The following is a 7,005-nucleotide window of genomic DNA, read 5'->3' as shown; positions in this document are numbered from 1 at the left end:
TCTGTACCACTGACTGTAATGTTTCTGTACAACTGACTGTAATGTTTCTGTACAACTGACTGTAATGTTTTCTGTACAACTGACTGTAATGTTTTCTGTTCCACTGACTGTAATGTTTTCTGTACAACTGACTAATGTTTTCTGTACAACTGACTGTAATGTTTTCTGTACAACTGACTGTAATGTTTCTGTACCACTGACTGTAATGTTTTCTGTACAACTGACTGTAATGTTTTCTGTACAACTGACTGTAATGTTTTCTGTACAATTGACTGCAATGTTTTCTGTACAATTGACTGTAAAATTTTCTGTACCACTGACAGTAATATTTTCTGTACAACTGACTGTAATGTTTCTGTACCACTGACTGTAATGTTTCTGTACAACTGACTGTAATGTTTCTGTACCACTGACTGTAATGTTTTCTGTACAACTGACTGTAATGTTTCTGTACCACTGACTGTAATGTTTTCTGTACAACTGACTGTAATGTTTTCTGTACAATTGACTGCAATGTTTTCTGTACAATTGACTGTAATATTTTCTGTACAACTGACTGTAATGTTTTCTGTACAACTGACTGTAATGTTTCTGTACTACGGACTATACTACACAATGTGACACAGGTTGTCAAGTCTTCCCAATATTGTGAAACCTTCAGTGTGTCATGCTGACAAAGGGTCAATTTAGAAACCTACACCCCAACAATATTCTGGTAAGGGATGCCAGTCTACTCCAAAAGATCCAGTGCCTAGTTGATGAGGTCACGAGTGCCACGAGTACAACCCACCTGTCCCTATGTAGGCTAATCTTTCAAATAAATCGACTCAAGTTACACAAGTTCTTGTCAGCTACACCAGGTCACGAAGACCTATGAAAGATGAAGGCATATTATAACGTGACCTCTAATAACTGGGTGTGCCGCCACCTCTCTACCCACCACACTAAGTCTTTTTGCACTGATTAGCAGATTAGTACAGACATTTGCATGCACTTATCAATTTTCACACCATGCTGTTTGCTGAAGGTATTACCAGGGTCAAACATAAACATTAGGGATCAGCAATATGTTTGTGGAAATTCTTTTGTAGCGAGACTGAACATACCCTTTCATAAAAATATACCCTCAACACATGTGATCACTTCCTTTGTTTGGTAGCGTATATCTTGTTACCACACCCACTGTCTACACAGACTAAATCGTCACACAAATAACTGAATAAATATTTGGGACTGGTGACCTTGTAATGAAAAATTCATCAAAATTTGAAGATGACACATTAACAAGTTGAATATTCCCTGTGCATACAAGTTCACTTATGAACCGGTTCACCCATACTGATGCTTAACACTGAATACCAGTACATGGCATAGAAGTGTCAGGGCTGAGATTATCCCATTTCAGCCTAACTGGTATTATGATTGATTGTTTGTAAGAAAGTGGCAAGTGTTGATGTTGTAAATATGGATTGTATAGGAACATATTCACAGTGCAAGTTCACCAGTTTTTGACATACTGGAAGTTGGCAGAGGAAGTTATATGTCGTGACTCAAGAGATGTACGTGTTTCCTGCAGCAGGCTGTGAGATGCATCTCTGTATTTCATGTGTCGTGACTCAAGAGGTGTACGTGTGTTCCTGCAGCAGGCTGTGAGATGCATCTCTGTATTTCATGTGTCGTGACTCAAGAGGTGTACGTGTGTTCCTGCAGCAGGCTGTGAGATGCATCTCTGTATTTCATGTGTCCTGACTCAAGAGGTGTACGTGTGTTCCTGCAGCAGGCTGTGAGATGCATCTCTGTATTTCATGTGTCGTGACTCAAGAGGTGTACGTGTGTTCCTGCAGCAGGCTGTAAAGTGCATCTCTGTATTTGATGTTTGCAGCTCATACAAGTTAAAGCTTTCACGGATGTTTTACAAACATTGTGGTAACAGCTAACATCGAAACTTTTACTCATTTTAAATTCATTTTACTTAATCTGGATTCACATGGCTGACTCAGTGAGGTGAGACTGGACACAAACCAGGACAAACATCTTGGTGGAGCTTTGGGGACAAACAGGACTGGCTACCAGCTTATGGATATTTTTTTCAGCTATAAAAGGGTGTTTTCAGATCACTCAAGTATGTCAGAATTTGGATATGGCAGGCAAAAAGAAGTCTTGGTTGAACATGTCTTCCTAAAAGAACTCAGGACTGGACTCGAGCATTTTAGTGAGATCCAAAAATGTGTTTTCTATACCTTTTGTGTCAATACATGGAATGATATAGGACAGTTGAGGTATTTCACACAACAGTTTGTAAAGACAGTGTTGGAAGACATGATCATTGTCACATGTAACACAGAGCATCTTCACTGATCCAGGGTACTAGACATCCATTCTGTGCCGACAAATACCCTCGACCCACTTGTTTCCGTTGTTTTCTCTGACAAAGTGTCGTCACCATTCCCAGCTCTTCTCAATAACCTAACTTTAAATCAACCAGCATATGACGTCTGTGCAGATCAACATTCAAAATGGTGGCAATGGACAAGGAGTGAGTGCATATAGTTCAGAAAATTACTGAAAAATATATATCATACTTTGGAATATTAATTAAAACAAAGAAGAAATTTTCTGGCACCTAAAATGCATTGTTACAGGTGTTTTTGAAAATAATATTCCGGCTAATTGTTCTAAAAGAATATATCTGGTTTGGCAGCTGCTGCTGTCAAAGTGTCGAGTACATCCCAGAGACACTTCCAGAACATCAAGTTGCTTGTCCCGAACAAGGAGAAAGGAATGTCTTTATACCATAAGCCTTTCACAGGTATTTCAGGGATGTTACAAGAATTCATTTTTGTTTCTTGTTACATACTGCACTCATCAATATTCCAGCTTTGTAAACAATGAGGCATCTAACAAGTCGGAGAGGCTGACAACCTGACCATATAATCGCTGTTCATGACCGGCATGGGTTTCTGGTGGACATAGTGCATCCTTGGATACATATGGCGCCAAGAAAAAAAGGAAAAAAGTCTAGAACTAAATCTTATACAGCATCTTGTTTAAATCATCCATGAATAGTACTGTCTGATTGGAGAAGTATTTTCAGCAACACGTCACACCGGATGAAGTGATTGGTCCAGATTATTTATCACCACAGAATGGAGATTTATCACCCTTGATATGCAGAGGCTCATGCAGAAGGTTGGACACGTTTCAGGGAGGTTTCATGCAGGAGAACAATTGCACAGTTCAATAAAGACTTCACACAGCTGTCGTTCTATGAAGAATCATAAGTTTATTACATTCCCCAGACATACAAATCATTCTCTTCAAATCCTTCCGTCAAATCAGATAGTTTATTCATGTGTTCTGACTTCACGCTGGATGTACAAATGAGATAGTTTATTCACAAACACTGACTTCACACTGGAAGTACCAATGACGTACGCTCCCAAACCAGGAGTGAACCGTGTAATTTGTGGTGGCTTCCATGTTTGTATATACTACTGACCAACAACACATGATAACATCATTATAATCTCTAGAGCCATGATAGTCATAATCATGATAATCTCTTGTGCCATTGTCTTGATCATGATAATCTCTTGTGCCACGACAGTCATAATCATGATAATCTCTTGTGCCATGAGTCATAATCATGATAATCTCTTGTGCCACGACAGTCATAATCATGATAATCTCTTGTGCCACAAGTCATAATCATGATAATCTCTTGTCATAATCATGATAATCTCTTGTGCCACAAGTCATAATCATGATAATCTCTTGTGCCACGACAGTCATAATCATGATAATCTCTTGTGCCATTGTCCTGATCATGATAATCTCTTGTGCCACAATAGTATTAATAATGATAATCTCTTGTGCCACGATAGTCTTAATCAACTTATTCATGCCCATCTTGTTCATCTAAAGTTCTGTTCAGCTCATTCAGTTAGGATAATGTTTCAAACAGATTTCTCCATATTCAACTGTCGTGATTATTCCCAGCAGTCGGGTATAATTTTGTGATTTTGAACCAAAACAGAAGTCAATTCCAGCAAGTGACAAACTTTGAGGTCACCTGTACTCCTGTAAGTCACCAAGCTCTATCAGAGAGAAAGTTCACACCAGGGAACCAACTCTAAGGCTTCAGCAGACACAAACATATTCAGTACTGATAACAATGCACTATTGGCAAGACTGTTCAAGCATTGAGTATTATATACACATTAAAACATATAGATGCAAATTGAATACTAAACCAAGTTTCTGATTTAAATAAGTTTACTTGCAATAACACCTCTATTAAAGAAAACAATGATTACAAGAGCGAAATACAGGTTACATACATCTGAGCTGTTTCAGGAAAAATTGGAAATTTGAATATTTGAATATAAGTCTGTAAGCAGGTCAAGATAAACCCTTGTCTTTTGGCTGGAGATTATCAATATTTCCTACACATCACTGACGAATCAAGTGAGTGAGTGAGTTTAGTTTTATGCCGCTTTTAGCAATATTCCAGCAATATCACAGTGGGGAACACAAGAAATGGGCTTCACACAATGTACCCATGTGGGGAATCGAACCCGAAACTTGATCAAGTGAACACTCTGACGGATCAAAGGAAAGCCCAAAGTGATGCCGGTTAGTTTAGCTTAGCGTATTACATGGTTGGGTTATAAATGTTACTATTGTTACAGCTGGAAGCAGCAGCTGAGGAATACATCAACATCGGTCGGGTTTGGTACTTTAAACTGATTAATCTCTATTTTCCAATCCAACTTCAGTAGAGAATGTGTGAAAATCTTATTTAAACAAAAGCATTATTAGCACTGCTGCTAGTTTGGGCTTGATTAAAACATAGAAATGAAACTAGCCAGTGTTCTATACATAATCCAGGCACGAGTTTGTTCCTCGAGCTTCATGTACATCCAGTAACTAGCATCTAATGATACAAACATGGAAGCCAGGTAATTTGTAACTGATCAATCTCTGAACTCCTGGTCCAGCTGCATAGTGTTCTCAAACAAAGCTGGTGTCAGTTTCTATCTCATGGAAATCCCATCTTTTAGTCAGTGCCTACCAGCATGAAGACAGACCCTTCATACCACACCCTGTCAGGTGACCTAGCATGTCAACTCCAATCGAATCACACGGAGCTTCTTGAGCCAATAAGATGTCAGCTTCTAAAAATGATTTGGCTTCACTTTGGCTTCACTTTGGCTTCAGTGAGTGAGTGAGTGAGTGAGTGAGTGATGAGTGAGTGAGTGAGTGAGTGAGTGAGTGAGTGAGTAAGTTATGTTCAACACTGCTTTAAACATTATTCCAGTCATAACACAGTGTGCCAGCCATATGTGCAAGGAAAGCAAATGGTGATTTAAATCTCTGAAGTTTACCACTTGTGTGAAATTGCCAAGCTCTGTGATACTGCTGACAAACTAAGCAACATTTTGTGTGTGTACCTGGATTCGAATGTACAAACATCGGATTCTGGAGTACCCAAGGGATGCAAATCTGCCATCTAAACCAGGCAACCTAGACAACAGGAGTGTCCATGCCCCCATATTTCCTGAGCAGCTACATACAGAAAGCTTAATCTGAAACCCTTACAAATCACAAGTAGTCCTTCCATGATTCTCATACAGTCACAAAGTTTCCATGGTATAGCTCTCAGAAATGACAAGGCACAGGAAAACTCCACAACAAAACAATGACACAGCCTTCATCAATGACACAGCCTTCATCAATGACACAGCCTTCATCAATGACACAGCCTACATCAATGACACAGCCTTCATCAATGACACAGCCTTCATCAATGACACAGCCTTCATCAATGACACAGCCTTCATCAATGACACAGCCTTCATCAATGACACAGCCTACATCAATGACACAGCCTACATCAATGACACAGCCTTCATCAATGACACAGCTTTTCTCAGTCACATTCAGAACTACTAGCTTTAGTTCATTTTGGAGATACGGAAATGTTGCTCCGAATGTTTTGTTTTCTCTTTTCTAAGCTGATTGGGAACATCACCTGCTTCATCTTCTAGTATGGGTCAGATCTTCATGCAGAGACAGATCAGAATGAAAGATCAGATTTTAATGAGATTAGTGTCAATATCAGCCTGTCACCATGAGGCAATAAATATACACAATATATACATGGGTAATTAGGATCACAGGTGGAGGTACGTCGCTCACCGACACTCTAACTTCTCACACTCTCACGCTCTACAGAAACAAACGGATAACAGTGGACAGTGCATGGATAAATCAAACAAGCTAATAGGAAACGTGTTTTCTCAGATATCAATCTGTCTGTGTAACTGGGTATTGCTTGCATCAACATCTTCAACAAGAACCACTGATATCACGGTTACAGAGTGTATCCCGGTGAATTATTTGTTAGTGTTAAAATGTCAGATCTTAAGATTTATTTATCTAACAATGCATAATACCAAACAATAAAAATTATAATTTAGTAAATAAAACAAAAACACTGGAGCAAGTGGCATGGACAACGACTATGAATAATGGTGAAGTATCAACACTGATCAGGTATGGTCAAAATCAAGGAAATCGGGAAAATATAAAAATATTTTGAAATCTATTTTGAGGGCAATATTTAAGCTTGTATCTGTCATGAAATTATGCATTTTAATGATAATAATATATATACGAAAGATGCAGTATAATGTATATTGTGTATGTTTCAGGAGTGGATTTCAAAATGTGACATGCCTAATAAAACCTGTTGCTAAAAGACTAAAACCGCAGCCTGACTGTTATATACAACTAATCTTGTTCCCAGTGGCCAAAAAGACATAGTGTACTGCAGCCTTCGAAATTCATGTACGTCTGCATCCAAGACAACAAAAGGTGCAGTGGCTATGTAAAACCCCAGTGATGTAGACCGTTTGGCTCAAAAGCAGACCGATGAACTGCAACCTAACTAAAAAAATAATGAACACATAATGCTCAATGAAACACTGATCATAATCAAAA

This window comes from Haliotis rubra, unplaced genomic scaffold (assembly GCF_003918875.1).
Source record: "Haliotis rubra isolate DU_JTF1 unplaced genomic scaffold, ASM391887v1 Scf230, whole genome shotgun sequence".
Lineage (NCBI taxonomy): Eukaryota > Metazoa > Mollusca > Gastropoda > Lepetellida > Haliotidae > Haliotis > Haliotis rubra.
Note: the sequence above shows the minus strand (reverse complement) of the source record.